The following is a 17,097-nucleotide window of genomic DNA, read 5'->3' on the forward strand; positions in this document are numbered from 1 at the left end:
CGTTGAAGACAATTTTTTGCTCGACATTTAAGGAAAAGGAGTCAGTTTCAGCCCTCAGCTATTCCCTGAAAACCCGAGGAAGGGATTTGACCCAAACTCAAATTAAACTATAAAGTTACAGAGACATTGTGGGTCTCTGACAATTTCTTAACTGACCCATTTTCCTTGGCTAATGGGATTTTATTAAATGTGATACGTAGCTGTAAAATCACATCTATCTGGGTAATGTTTCTTTATATCTGTATTAGAAATAAGTAGACAGACCAATGAGTCAAGAATTATAGTGGGAAATAATTGCCTAATGTGATAAAAAGTAACCAACAGTAGCCTATTATGCCCAAAGTAAAAGGCTAGCACAGTAGTCATAGCTGTGTAAGTCAGTAGAACGATTTCCTAAGAGGTTTTGTTGCTAAGAATCTAGTATATAATAAAATGCCAGTTCATCCAACATTTTCCCAGTAGTCAAGGTATTTCAGTGAAAGCTCTTTACTGATATGCTCAAGACACAGTTAAGATAGTTAAAATGCAGTTTCCGAAGCAAACCTGGCTGTGCAAAAGACACATTTTTTATTTTTAATATAAATAATAGTGTATTTTAGTGGTTTGATGAAGTGTTGTGAGCTGCTTTCTGAGTATTATCTTAGAAATGAAATGCTACAATGCTGAATATGAATTTCCAATCATTTTGTGTATATGTGTGATAAGACCTATTTTAGTTTGTTTTATTTCCTATTAGTAGATCTGGTGTATAATTTTTCACTTCTACTAGAAACAAAACCCATTTAAATAGGATTTTCTTTTCATTGATACAAATTAATTTCCATGAACTCTGAAAACATTGTTCTTTTCATTTCTCTAGGAAAAAGTCAAAATAATTCATGAATAACACAGAGTGTTATTAGGAATTCTGGTTTGTATTGATCATACTTAAAATAAGTGCTTGTGCATTCAACACAGATCATAAAAAATTGTGATCTTCCGTCTTGCTGAGTGCTTTGCTGTTCTAAATATGAGTAAATGCTCCAGGCTGCATGTGCTGCATGTGTTTCTGGAAGAATAGAATTTATGAACAGTATGGCTTCCTTTTTCCTTGTGTTTTGAGATTAATAGTGTGTATGAGAAACTGAAATGGAAGATGGAAAGCCCAAAGCTAAAGGGCTTGTTTTGTCAGATTTACTTTTCTGCACAATTTGTTGGGAAGTTTGGAGTAATTTAAATTAAAAAGATAAAGAAAAATAGTGGTAATATAAAGAAAAATGTGATCATGCTGAAAATTTTACTGGGTTGGCTAATAGAGATTTCGTATTCCCTCAGTGTACCCGTGAAGTGATTTGATTGCTAAATAGTTCAAATTTTTTTATTATGTAAAGTGTTTCCTGTGTTGCCAAGCTCAACAACAATCTTGATAGAAGATTATAAAAGGTACATACACATGGTATGTTTATGTCACTGCAGGTCATTAAATTTCTCCTAGGAGTGTCAGTAATTGATTTGGGTAAAGTTGTCTTTTTTTGTGGAAGTGGTTCATCGGTTTTTATAAAATTATGAAGAGTGCGTAACGGTGATATAAGCCACAAGGTTCACCTCTAGCATCAGAGGACAACTGCAGTGGTCATGTTGCTCCATTAGAGCTACATCTTCGAAGTTGTATTTTCTAACAAGTATTAAAGTTGAAGCAAGAAGGTAAGGGATTAATTATACCAGTTACCCTTTCTGAGGATGGTTTATGGATGTCTTTTGTTATCAAAACACATATATAGTAATCTGGTAATTGGTGAAAATACATATATCTTTAATTAGGAGAAAAAAATTCAAAGATTAAATCTGCCACAAAATTGTTAAATATTACATCTTGAATGATCAAAATTAGCTATTGTGTTGCTTTCATTATTTCAACAAACTGTTGAGACGGTCTTTGCTCTCAGAACGAATGAAACACCAGCCTCCTATAAGGACCTCCTAGGTCTTGGCAATTTAGTTGCTTGGATATTTAATTGGCTGTCTGAATTTGAGACATATGAATTTAGTATCCACTTTAAACAGAGCACGATTTATTTAATATTAAGCTTTCATTAATTAAATCTTATTTTAACAATTTTCAGTTTGCAGCTCTAGTGGAATTCAAAACATCCCCATTCTGCCATCGAGCGCTTGGGAGAGCCAATGAAACTCTATAATCGTAGTCACAAACTGCAGGTTTTCTCTTATAAAAGAAATAAAGTGAGAAGAAACCAGTGTTGCTTAATCTAACTACTTTATATTGACCATATATTAGCGTAATTTGACACTAGTTTAAATTTTCCTACACTTTGTGTGCCTTTCGTGTTGTAAATTACACTATAATTTTTATTTATTTGGAGCTTATGTACTACATTAGATTAAGCTTCACCACAGGTTTTGTCCTGTACTTTCAGCCAGTATTAAACTACAGTTTAAGTCATGTCATAATGAGCTAACAGTGTCACTATAGTCTCAAACAAATAAGGGCTTAATATAGTTCCTGAAATAAATGGAAAGACTCCCATTAACTTTCACCAGTCATCAGATTGTCCCTAATTATTCATCATGAAGTTTGTTAATCACAGAAGCAGGATAGGGTTTAACTGATTTGACCTTGCATACCTGAATGACTGTTGTATCATGCCTAGATAGTTTGGTGAATCTCTTTGTTTTAATTTTCTGTAGTTTGCATACGTAGTCATAGCAATGCAGTGGGCCTTTTTCTTTCTTTTCTTTCTTTTGTTATTCTTTCAGTCTACAAGCAACGAAAAACAAGTGTGGAAGTGTGGCTTTGAAAAGAAACATTTAATGTGTATTTCTTGTATCACTATATGATACTGATAGAAATACGCAATATATTTTATGTGAAATACAGAAGAAATTCAGAAACATATGCTGTTGTTTTCTTACTCTGTATCTTTTGGAAGAAAATTTGATAATGCAACTAACTGCATTGTCTGTTTGACATTGATATTCCACATCTGCAAGGTATAGAAAAAATGTGTGTTAATGGAGACTGTAGTACTGTGATTTTCCAACAGCAGAATAAGAATAGATTTGAAGAAGAGGAAATATTTCCTGACTCCTAGTGCTTTAGCTGCAGGCTGATAAATAGTGTGGTTTGGAATCAATTTCAGCATTGATCTGAAAGATAATCCTCTTCACAACAACCACGTCCTAAGGTTTTTACTGTCAGGTGTGAAAATTTATGGCAGGTTCTAAATAAATACAAAAAAAAGGAAGAGAAAACAGAATGAGGCCTACAGGGAAAGGGGTAGTTATTTGTCTGTCACACATGAGCTAATACACTGCAGACATTTACTTAGAAAAAAAGCGAGCTGTACACGGAAAGGGTATTTATTTTCTTAATTGCCAAAACGATGCTCTGAAATTGAAGAATCAATCATGTTTATTGTTTTATGTGGGAAATTAAAAATATACAGTATACGGTAATTTAACTTGCAGCACAAGGAATCCATAGTACAGTTCTAATCGATATTCTGTACTTCATGCTGACTTGGTCATGTAGGGCACCAGGAGGGGAAGAAAAAGCTATGGATGTAGACTCAGCTGTTCAACTTGGAAGGCTTTTATTCTATAAACGCTCCGCATCAAATAAGGATTACAATAGGTACCTGAGAGAATGCCTGTTAGTGTTTGAGTTGGAATGTGTTTAACGCATTGTTGAAGAATTCCCGGGAATCAGAAACAAATAGTTTTAGCTTTCCAGTAAAAATATGCTAGAGGAAAGAAAGAAAACATTTTACTGTCCTGTCAAAAGATGAAAAGCTCATCCTATCCCATAGGCCACAGCTAAATGAAGTTAAGGCACTCCATTCTATCTAAGCCCTTACCATCTTTATTACTTTGTCACATCATCATACTTGGTTGAAACACAAGGGTGTTTTTGAGTGAGACTCAAGTGAATTACACTTCCAACAACCTGAGCAAATGTTTCCCTGTGGTACAGTGTGTCCATACCGCAGCCTTCAGATCCTGGTTGAACTTAATGTCACATCATGAACTAGTTAGCTGACATGAGAATTCAGGGACATCTGACTCGTAATTGTAGTTTCACTGCCCTTGTCTAAAGTTTACCAAGATTTTGAAATATTACGTCTCTGCATACAAACAATTTAGTTTCTTTCAGACTCAGCGAATACCATTAAAATGTATCTGGTCAAGTCAGGTAGTTCATTACAGTATGTATATCTTCATTGTGTATTATGACATCTTCTTTCTTGCATCATTTAAAGCACTTTAAAAATGAACAGTGATGACATTTAAAATGTCAGGCAGACGTCTGACTTTGTCCATCACCAAAATGAATTGGATTTCACATCTGAGACACTGCATCAGCATTCTGCCAACACAGGTAGCCAGTATTGTGCTGGTTGTACCGTCATTCACATTTAAGGCTCTCTTACTTCCCTGCAAACAGTTTCCAGACTGGATTGAGGTTGTTGCTATGACATTTTATTGTCTCCAATTTTCAGGAGCTTTTCAGGTATTCTTTTCACATATCATTCCACTTTATAAGACAGGTATTTCCACGCAATCCAGCTTTTCTCCAGTCCAGTAGAACATCTACCTGTAGGCAAAAACCTGTGAAATGAATGGGAATTTTGCCACAGACAAAGTAATGGCCATGATTTCACTACCTTCCCTACCTTGAATGAGGATCCACTATGGCAGAGAGACAGGACAAAAGTACAGAAGTTTTTCTGATGCGGATCTCAGTGATTGATTTCCATTTCGGAGAGACCACAAAGCTTGTAGTAATTGCAGAAGTGGAAACTGCATACTTCCTGAGAGAACGTTTCAATAAAGCTAAGCATGGTGGATAAAAACTAGGTAATGATATGCGTTGTTTGTAGCCTAAAAATATTTCTACACAATGTTTTAATTAATATTTGCAGGACACTTTGCAAAATTAGAAAAGAAAAAGTAAAGTTTGTGAGAACACTACTGACCAGTGAAATCTGTCTATTTGGAAGTTAAAACTGGAATATAGAAAACATTTGAATTGTGCAGAATGTGGAGAATAAGTAATCCAAGACAAACTGCTGAGGGATTTTCAAGTAGCAAGAAACAATTACATCTTTGGAACTTGGCCAGGACAGAATCCTGGGAATGATACTCTTACAAGTCACTATGAATCCTTCTGCGTTTCATAGTTGTCAGGACCTAATTTTCATGACCTCCGGTGGCAGCATGTTTGCTCTTTCCACTTGGGAATATTAGGTTTTAAAAATATCCAAATAATTTTGCTACTGCTTAATCTTAAAGGATAACAGAGATTTATTTGGTATAGAAGATATAGCTGTAAATGTAGGGTCACTGCATTTGGCTGTAAACAAGAGCTATTCCTCATCTACATACCTTACATATGAAATTGGATAATAAGCTGCTGTTTAATAGTGGTATCTGAAGCAAGCAATTGTTTTCTGTGAGTATATGAGTAAAATTACTGTTTATTAATTCATACTTTTGATCCCTGTTGGAAAGTGCTGACTTTCATTGGTGAGTGAAGTAGTTCCTAAGTGCCAAATTTTACTAATCCCACATAAGCCTCTGTGCAAACATCACTAAATCAAAATGTACATTGGCATAAATAAAATGATCTCACTTCAATAGTTACTTTCAAGGTGAAGTACACTGAAAACAATTTTATTGTTACAGATATTAATTGATGGGAAGCTATTGTGCTTTTGATTTTCAGTTCACTTGACTATAATAGTGAAAAATCACGCAAAAGGAAAGCAAAGATAATGGTAGTTCAAATCATCTAGGAGTAATGCTGACAAAATCCCATTTTATCAGCTGCTTAAATTCTGTCTGGGCTTGGATGATGATATTGGCTTTTAGATACTGATGCAAGTCTGGATTAATATTGCTGGTTTTATTGATTTAATTAGTCATGTGAACCTTCGATTCCAGTAATGTTTTTTATTGGCTGAATCGATACAAATTATATTAGTGCTTCAAAGCATGAATATCAGTTCTGGATGCCTTCTGCTAACACTTGAAATTTAGGGCTTTTATAGAGGAAATTACTTGTACTTTTTTAGATTTTTATAAACTTCGCTTCTGTGAAGGAATTATTTCATTATTCAATAATTCTCTTCCATGAAGGGAACTGTTTCTGAGTATAATCCTCTCAGCCTGATATTTCAGATCAAAATAATCTAATTTTTCTGGGGGTGTCACCTAATTAAGTTTGTGTCTGCATTTTAATAATGTTTAGAAGAGGGGAAAAAAAGAGGCAGTATGGTGGAATGAAAACATAAGTGAGGAAACAAAAATAATAAGAACAGTTGGAAGTGAGATAAAAAATGTGCCTTACAAGGCCATTAACTTAGAAGTACAATGAAAAGTACTTGTTACTTAATATATTTTCTTGGACATTAATGTTGCATTGTTGATCCATCTGAATCTTTGCCAGCTGCTTGATGAAGATCTCGGTGAGTGACAGTGAACAATGGAGATAAAGTTAAAATCAAATTTAGACATGGATATTTAATAAAGACATAAAAACGTAAGACTGGAATAGTGACTTAAAGTAGAACAATGTGCTGAGAAGTGGCTCACCTAAATAAAAATTCCTGGACACCTTCATGCCTGGTTCACAGTGCCTCTGGAAGATTTTAAGGATAGTTTACATTAAAGAGGGTGCAACAAATTCCTCCATTATTCACAAGTTTCTTTGTGCTTAGTTGGAAGAGGAGCATGAGCAGACTCCCCAGTACACCCTTCTCTTTGCCATAAGGCTTTAATAAAGCATATTGGAGGAAGCTTAGCTAAACAGAGTTCATATGCTTTATACAATGCTTGCACACTTGCTCATTATATCTGTAAGATAATAGGAATAATAATAGTGCAATTAGAATTGAACTGTATATTTTCTGCTGCTCAGAAATAATATTATAAAGGTGTTTTTAAATAGGAAATTGACAAAGTCTTTCTTTGGAGCTATTAAAATTATAAGGGTTCATCTTCATGTTTGATCCTTGAACTGAATATTTCTAAGTAGTTCTTTTGGCTACAGAACTGAATACATTTGAAAAAATCCCGTTTTGACTCTCATTCTTTAAAAGTTATTTTGCTGTGACTCTTGGGCGGAACTATATTGTACAACAGCCAGAATTACATCAATCTAATCCCGAGTGGAGCCTCTCTGCAGCAATCATGTAAATGTAAATGAAGAGGCTAACCTAGTCAGTTGATAAGGTATTTCTTCTGAGTCAACTGTGGAATCACTCCTTTGGTAGCTTGCTAGTAGACAATGGAATGTCTGGCAGAATTGCCTTTGAGAAGCAAAATGGAAAGCACCAACCAGTGTTAGCCATTAAGGAACCCATCACTTTTTTATACGAGGGCTTTAAACTCTAAGAAACTTGTAAATTCAAACTGCATCTGTATTAATGAAGTTCATTTATATTCTAGAATAAATTGTAGCTCTGGCTAGGCAAGGCAACAACATCTTTGTGACCTTTCCTCTGCCATGTAACACTGCAGTGTCAGCCGTTCTCTCAACAGTGGCTTCAAGCCCAGGGGGTCTTTCAGCTTTTCTGGGAAATTGCAACACTAGGACCCATCCCACGTGACTGCCAAGTTAAACCAACTTACAGGTTACCCGGAGAGTAGTGTAACATTTGAGAACATTAGAAAAAATGACTATGATAAACACAAAAGATTTTTAATGTACGTTCACTATATTGAGTAGATATTTATAAGCTTCTAGACTGTTTTGGATTTACATAAGTATAGGTGAAAACTCTAGCCTCACAGTTTTAATTACTGTCAGATTCCTAGCTGTCTTTGGTCTTGATATTATAGCAATATATTCAGTAAAAGAGGAGCAAAAAAAAACCTGTGTACTTCATGTTACTTGGAAATATCATTGATTTTTCCTATATTGGCAGCTGGCCTCCTGGACAGGATTCACAGCTTATGAATATGCCAAGATTGATTTTGCACGTCATATGGCTTACTATTTTATTACAACAGAGCAAATAATCTTGGATATTTTGGTACAAAAATAAAATGTTCCACGTAACTGATAAAACTGTTCAGATCTTAGGACTGCAGCTATCAACAGGTGCAAGGAGGTTTTAATTTAGACCTAATACACTTAAACACATTTTTGCAAGACCTAACAACATATTGTACAACTTACAGCATTGCTTCCTCCTGTTCCATAATATCAAATCTAGTGTAAAAGACTGTCTGCTGCTGCTCTTATTCTTGCTTTTACATATAATATTCCCTTTTTTCTAACTGAAAATAATTTTTAGAAGAGCAGCTTATTCAAAGTAGGACACAGTAGGTGGAAACAGTAATTCAACGTATATGTCAATTTTCAATGAAGTATAATTCATCTTTAACAGTCATACCATCAATTTTCTAGAATAACTTCTTATGATTGGTCTGTGTAACTACCACTGGATATTCACAAAAGAAAGAATTTTATTTTAGTTCATTGAATTGACCACGAGCATGTGCTTCAAGACAGTTTGGAGAAATCTTTGTTTCCACAATTGTACTTTACCTCCTGGGAATTCTTGTTTGAGAGCCTGTTGCCCCCAGTCTCCTCTTGAGCATGGGTATTCCTGGCTAGAATGTATTTCCCTTTAGTTACTAGGAATTACACAACTGGATGGATCATCAAACAGTTCCTGATCAGAAAAAAACCATGTAAGATCATGCGCCGTGTAAGATGTGGTCTTTCAGCAAGCTCAATATGTGTAAATCTGTTTGCAAATAAGGGAATGAAATACACTCCCTTACATAATGTTTCAACTTGGTCAACAGAAATTAAATCCTTGATTTGGATGGAGCTGACCCCAAACCAAACATTTCATTTTGACTTTTCAAATGGAAAAATCACATTTTCCCATCAAAATGAGAATTTTCTTGTGGTGAGGCTTATGACTTCCTATTGTACTTCCTATCAAATGACTATGACTGGAAGTTCCCAGCAAGCTCTGCTCTGTGTGCATGTGCATGTGTGCATGCGTGCACTAGATTCTCTCTCTCTGAATGGGGCTGGAATAGATCTATACCAAGCTCCAGGTTCTATAATTCTGTTTGGTTGATAAATTCTTGTGACAAACTTTTTTATAATCTCTTATGATTTTGCTCATTGTTTATGTTTATTTAAAGAAGTTAACTTTGCAACTTTCCTATTTTCCTCACACAGCTGGGTAGATAATTTAGAATAGGCATACAGTTGCATAGTTTAGCTTGATCGTTAATATTAATGAACTATAGCAATTTGTCATACAGTCATATAAAATGCATGATCTGAAATAGAGATTTACTTTCATTTAATACTATTGTTAGAAACTAGAGAACTATGCTGGACAGCTTGTAGTTCTAAAGTGTAATATCTATTTATTTTTGAGTCCAGATACTCTTCAGAGAGCCAGTATATTCACTTTATATTGATTAGTTGTTTTGTCTTATTTCTGTAAAGACCTCTTAATCTGGAGTTGATGGAATGGTGCTGAGATGAAAACTGTACCTAACGTACTTAGCTGGCAGACAAAAATTTAAGGAAAGAAAAAGTAAAATGCAGCATTTCTGTTGAAAATATGTGAGCTTCCTAACATTGCAGCCTGTGATTTGGAACTGCATTGACAATAACATCTGTGCCATCGTGACTTAATTCTAAATTAAGGACAACAAATTTTTTTTATTCTTTCTTCCTTTTTGTTAGAGTTTTGTCGTCGTATCATTGTGAATTATGCATGAACTGAAAAACATCCTTTTACATTGTAGAGAAAGAAAATAGCAGACAGTGCTGTAATGCAGAAAATAGTTAACTAGACTCTAAGTTAAAGAGCCCACCAAAGCTGGAAGGAAAGAAGAGTACCTCATACATTTTGTCCCACAAAATTTAATATAGCATTACAGTGATGCTTTCTGGTGGAACTGACAACTCTGACAGCTTTATAATGTCTTTGTTATTTGGACCAAGCACTAGCTTGTGTCTGTACCACTGAAATATCTTTGAAGCTCTTTGAAGCATGGTGTGCCCCTCTGTGCCCTCTATGGTGTTCTCTGGCATGATAGATATGACATAACCTTTTGCCAGATACACCACGCATATGGCAGGTTGATCACAGTGCTCTGCAGGTAGCAGAATGCCTGCCCATGGCTGCTGCTGTAGCTTGTTTGTTAAAACACTCTATGAGCTGCCCTGTGCTGTTCAAGAGGCAGGGTGGCAGAGGGTGGTCGCAAAGCCATCATGAAGAGAAGGGCCATCCACTATGTCACGGGATGTTGCCCTTCTTGAGCAATTAAACGCATCTAGATTATCAAGGAATGAAGGAGACGCCTGCCTGGGATGCTTCCCAACATCTCTTTCAGGCAGCTACGACTGCGCTACAGCTGTAGTCCAGGTCAGCCCCACTCACAGCAGGGAAGTCTGGGGCCCATCAGGGCCAGTGTACCCTTCTCATGGGCATGCAGACTTCCGGAGAGCAGCGTCTCCATTTCTTGGTGGAGTCTAGCAATCCCAGACTCATACCACTGTATCGTCTTTTAAGTCTCACTGAAGGGATATATTATCTCTCTTCCATAGTCTTTTTTTTTAAATATGATTTTTTAACCAAGGATGGTATTTGTCTTTCTACAGATTAGAGTTCACATGTAAACTAAGATATATATGTTTGAAAAAGATACCTAGAGTAACACAGAGTGCTATCTTGGCTATAAGGGTGAATCAGAAGTATCCTCTTCCTCCCAGCTCCTCAAAACACGTAATAAATATCAAGAGTATTTTCAAAATATACTTGACATTAAATTTAATGAGACTGCATTTTTTGACACTTGTAAATATTGATATCAGAAAGAAAAATTATATCAAAATAATGACAGATGTAAGTTCAGATATCTCTCTCATGTCTTAAACTGATTTGTGTTTCAACAAAGTTTGAAACAATTACTTGGTGGCCAGGATCTCAGCACTTAGGTAGGTTCCATCTCTGCTTTTGTAGCATTGGGATAACTGTACAGTTCAGGGGCAGGCAGCTCACTTGCCTAGATGAGAGGGGCAGCTACAAGCTCATCCAACAAAATGTAGACTCTAAGGAAATAGTAAATTGCAGAGATTGCTGGCCATCTCCAACAGCACATATATTTTTAGAAATCTTTTTCTATGCAATCACTCAGCTCTTTGTGTAAGATGAAGGTTCTGGTATCAGTTTTTGGACTGAAAAGGAGTATATTTCTCATAAAATGTTTCAACAGAATTTTCTATTTTCATTTGGTTACACAAAACCAGAAGATCAAGTGTATTTGTGCTCTCACACGTGGGGCTATTCCACTGGGTAGCTTGCATATCGTGTTCTTAGTTTTATCTGCCATTCGTTTCAACCAATCTGTACACTTACTAAATGAACAGTGGGATACATCTGCCTTATTATTCTGTTTGCCCCCTTGTCTGCCTGTCAGTTTTCATATGAATCTATTTTATTTTTTGATCTACAGTGGTTATAAGCTGTTAGGGGCAAGAATTGTATATGTTGGTTATTCACTTGTTCAGCACCTAGTGCAAGAGGGCTGAGAGAACTAAGTAAGCCTCAGGCACCATCACAGTTTTAATATCTACCGTTCTTCTAATAGCAGTAACAAATACTTACATTGCACTCACTTACCAGCAATTTGTGAAAAGCTGCTTGTTCTTCAGCTGCTTCTAGATAGTTCATTTCTTACAGGAAACCAGAAGTTGGTGTTTGTCTTGCTGGCCACCAGAAGTGGAAGTGGCCATTGACAGTAGAAATACATCACAGAAGGACAAAACAGAATGAGGCCTGGAATATCCAAGGCACTGTGTGAAGTAAATCCTTTTAGCATCTTTTCCTCTTTCACCTGTAATAGATTCTCTTTGTTTCCATAGCTGCACCAATAACAAGATCGTATCTATCTCCTGGTTTGATTTACAGGTCAGATGTCTATCTGACCTTAGATGTCTGAAGGCTTGTAAGAGAGTCTTGCAGTGAGAATTGTACCTTAACTCAAGCTCAGATGTTTGTAGGGTTTATCCACTGCAACTGTAGAATCCAGTCACTATTTACCCACTGTAACTATCTCAGTCAGTTAGTGTTTACAGCAAGCGTTGAAGAGGAAAAGGGAGAACAAGAGTAAGAAGCAATTAGCAGGATTGCCGAGTATATTTCCCTTCACCAACTCTGTTTTAGTTATGGTCTGAATGTCAAAGCCTTTCTTCATTTACAAAGATGCTTGTCAGAAATGTGGTCTAAAACACCTACTGGGTGTTTTCAATAAGGCAGTGGACCCATTTTGTCAGTCTTGATGAATGAACAACAGTACTTCATTTCTGTAGTTGAACGAAATGCAAAAGGAGGAAGATAGCTTGTTTTCTCAAACTTGACACCTTTAATTTTAATGACTGTAAATAGTACCAAAAAATGCCATATTCATTTTTTAAAAAGTACTCTGTTTTGGTCACGGGCTCTTAAAGGTTTCAGCATTTATGACACAGTGGCTGACTTCTCTAAAAATTCATCATAGAAGGTAAGCTGTGATTCAGGTTTATTTTGCTATGTATCTGAGGCTTTGAAAGGATGGAGGTGCAACAGAACAGAAAAAGTTGGCAGAATAACTCTTATGAAATATTTCTTACAGCAAATTCTGACAAGTACTTGTGAATGAAAATATATGTTAATTTCTTGACTCACATAAAGGTATGCCTTACTATTGAAAATGCTGAAAGAATTGTGACAGAGTGTTTTCTAACCCATCCATAGTGACCAAAGACTATTTCATGGCACAGCTGTGATACAGCATCAGTTGCTATGATAGAAATCCCAGTTTTCAAGGCTTTGCTAACATTACTTTTACATTTTCTTGAGTTTTCATGTTTTGCTTTCCATTTCTATTTTTCTAAACTTTCAGGATATTTAGTCATATCATTACTGATGACAAACCAGAAACTTTAGTAAGTTCGCAGAAGCATAATGCCTTGCTTTATCCCAGTGTGTTCAACTCTGTGCTTATTTGCAATGAGAGAAGTCCATCTTTTTCCATTTAGTAGATCTTACTAACTAATCATGTTGCAGAGTTTTGTGAGCTTCCTTCTTTCATCCAATATTTACCTATTCCCACCTTTCTCTGAATAGACTGTACAGCTAGAGAGAACTCTATAGCATGCCAGTTTCTCATACCTAGGGCTCTGTCCTTTAAAACTGTGTATCTGCATTGGATCTCTTGGTCAAAATAGGGAGCTCATGAGACCATAACTGCCTTTCTCTAGCCAGGCAAGTCTACTCTGAACATAAAAGAAAATGAAAAAGCAGGATGTATTGATACTATAGTCAGTATGTCCACTCTGATTCTGAGATCAAAGACACAAAGTTTTTCTTCTGATGTTGCATGTGTTTTGTAATATCTTGACACTGCAGATAAAAAAGTTCTGTTGTCCCCAGCAGGAAAGAAATCATGCCCCAGGATCGTCTCAACTGGAAACTATAAATTTAAGGAAAAATAACTACAAATTAGAAAAGGAAAATGGAGTCAGTTTCACTTTTGCTAAATCTAATACTTTGGGTTTTGGAATAATAAAGGCCTGATGATGTATCTCTTAGTCACTTTTTTCTTTTATTTTTCATTTGTTTCCCCTTAACTTTTTTAGGGGAAAAACAATCTAATTACCTTATTTTATATTCAGTTTCCTGGTTTTATTTGTAGTATACTACCCATTTCTTTAAAATAAAAATCAAACAAACAGCATTTGCTCTGCAGTAATTTTTTTTTTCCTGGATGATATGCTCTCCTGCACACACAATGGAACAGATGTTTGCAATGGTTACCTCGGAAAGCCAGAACAAGAACATGCGAAAACTGAAATGGTCAAGATGAAAAGAAGCAACAAAAGCAAACAAGAAAAGATAATATTATTACTGTAAAAAATTAAGAACTTTTTTCTTCTGACACACACTTGGCTGAAAGTATTCACATGAAGACAAGGAGCTGTGTATTCGTAAGATTAAGATCTAAGCATGAAAAAAGAGATTAGAAAAAGTTGATTGGAAGTTTTTCAAGAAGGAAAAGTGTCAGTCTAGTATGAAAGTACTCGTTAGCTGAGGAAAATGTTGAAAACCCATCTGCTTTCCCAATATTTGAACTCATGTTACCAAATTAGAGGCAATTGTATAATTTTTAGTTTTCATGATTTGGAGTGTTTTGAAACAGGTCAATCAAAAAATAGAATTGCAATTTCCATCAGAACTCTTTCTGGGAATGGTTCTGAGCTTTGAGGACACTGTGAGTCATGTTCTCATGGGTCAGGTTTCTTCTCCAAGAGCAATACTTTCAAAGAACAGTTAGAGAATATCCTCTTTTATATTGTGTTCTTCTGCCCTTTGGGCATGTTATTTTGTCTGGATTTTATTTTATTTTATTTTTAAATGTACTTCAGCATCCTCTGGATATAGATAATTAGATGATATATTGAAGTGGTTTGTAAAAAAACCTCCTCATCTAACTAGTATTGTATATAGTGCTACATGCATTCAAAGAACAGCTTCCATTGACTTTTTTCTTGTTTCTCCCCCCCCCCCCCCCCCCCAAATCAGATCCCAGTACCTAAATTGAGCACTAAAAACACAGTAATACAGAATTGCAGACCACCTCATGAAGTGTTGTCGAAGAGCATCTAGAGCACACAACTCTAGAACAATTTAGTCTAAAGCAGATATCAGGTATGGAGTATGTAAGCCTACGTATTTAAAAGTTTAGCAAAGCTGTAAGAAGAGAAGCAGAACAGTAAAAAGGAAAGTGTTGAGCAGCCCATATGACAGGTGTAGTTACTTTGTTTTCTCACTATTGACCCATTCTCTGTCCCACCAACATTTCTCATGTTACATGTCAAACTTCCCACAGTTCAGGTCGTATGTTCATTAATTATGGTTTTCTTTCTGGAACCCATAGTGTAATTAGAAATCTACTTAATGTGATGGTAACTATTAAAGTAGAGCCATTTGATCATTCTTGTTATAAAATTGTTACAATTCTGAACGATGCATGCAGAACACTCAAAATTCCTGTTAAATTAATTTAATTAAAGTTTAATTTATGTTTGCAACAGCTTCTAGGGTTTGAAAGCTAAAAGCACAGTTTACATTTAAAGTATTTTAAAAGTTAAAGTGTTTCATTTTCTTACTAGAAAAAACACAGAGGACTAATATTTTTATATGATTTTGTATTTGAGCATGGTGTGGAGAAACACATTTCTTGATGGGTGAAAGTCAGGAGTTTTGGGACCTTTTCTTGGCTGTGATGCTGACTTATGTCTTGTAGTTTATATCTGTGCTTCTGCATCAGTAAAATGGGCAAACCTACACTTAATTAGTATTTGCAAAATCCTTCAGCATCATTTGTGATCTCAGTAGAGAACTGTGTTGAAAAGTGTATTGAAGATGTACTCAATATTTTTGGAAATCTGGCCTTTTCAGTTATATACCTAAATGACAAATGTCTTTGAACATCAGACATGACTTTTGAATTCATAGAGCTTTTAAAAATCTAACTAAAATTGACATTTAATATGTGCATTTTACATAGAAGTAATATGAGTTGCTAGATACATAAATAAGTCATGGTGGGAAAAAACCTGCATTATTTGAGAAGCAGCATTTAAACTTGCAGTTCATTACTATATCATAATGAATACTTACTAATCTCTTTCATCCTATACAAGGAAGTCCTTTCATATAAAACCTTTTTCCTTGGAAGATGTGGGGAATATGTGAATTTATTTTGTGAATAGAACTTCTCACAGCACTGAAAAGTTATGTTTTAGGGCCAGAAGTATTTAAGTGCCAAACTGCTGTTGCTTCATGTAGAAAACTCAGTGCAGAGTGTACATGAAATGAAGGACTGTAGAAAATGGACTTCCCAGAATAGTAGATAATGTGGAAGTAAGGAATAAGTTTTTGATTTTTTTTTCTTCTCCTGCCCAGCAACTGAGTGTCCTGTTATGTTGAAATGACAAATTTGTACCTTATATTATTTCACCTACTTTGCAACACCACTGAAAATGTATCTGTTGTGTTTTACTGTATTTAATTTCCCTGATTCTCAGTTGGTAATGTGTTTGTCTTTGAAAGATTTGCCCAGGTATTTTTTCTTATGATTCATGAAATTGAGGGTATTTATTGATGGGCATTAACATGATTTGATCTTTACATTAAAAAAAAATTCTTTTTGATCTTGGTAAGTGTTATATTTATCGCAAAGAACTTCTAGTGTTCTGAGATCTTGTGTTTCCCATTAGCTTGCATTTCCATTTCAGTGTACATTTCAGTGTAATCCTGCAATTTTTGCTAAAGTCCCTATTCGTTCTGCAAATAGAACACGTGCAGGATGAGACCTGATAGCTTCTTTTGAAAAGATTTCTTTAAAAAAAAATACCTAAAGCACAGAAAATGTCTTCATTTTTGTCTTGATTTGGACCAACCAAGTGTAGATAGAAATTAAGACTGGGAAGACTGACAGCAAGATCAGCAAATGCATTGAAAATTGATTTTGTTAGTCACCGGTCTTTAAATTTTCCATAGAGTATTTTCCCAGTAAAGACAATGGTAGCCATGCAGACACTATCATTGATATAAAATTGAAAGAAGTATTTTTACTTGATTTTTGTTTGGTCTTTGTCTTTATGATAACATGCCTTTGTAAATCTTGAGTTAAGGCGATGTCATAAAAGAAAAAGAACTGGACTGGCAAGGGAACAGATGAGAAAGTACCCGTTTTGCATGAGATGGCACTAACCTTTGAAAAAACTAATAGAATAATTTTCTTTCTGGTGCTGATTGCCCTATAGAAGGCTTAAAATAACTGGATTGAAGAAAATTAATGTTTGACATAAAAGGCCACATTTCTTGCTATTTTTGATACTCAAAAATCTCATAGCACCTTTTCAAAGGGAAGTAGCATTCATTGTTGTTGCCAGTATTTAAATTATGTCCTTTTAATATTCTTTAGGAGTTTGAGTAACAATAAGCTGCCTAAAAAGAGATACTTTGCATCATAATGACAGACATCTCAATAAAAATATATTGGCTTTGC

This window comes from Gavia stellata, chromosome 2 (assembly GCF_030936135.1).
Source record: "Gavia stellata isolate bGavSte3 chromosome 2, bGavSte3.hap2, whole genome shotgun sequence".
Lineage (NCBI taxonomy): Eukaryota > Metazoa > Chordata > Aves > Gaviiformes > Gaviidae > Gavia > Gavia stellata.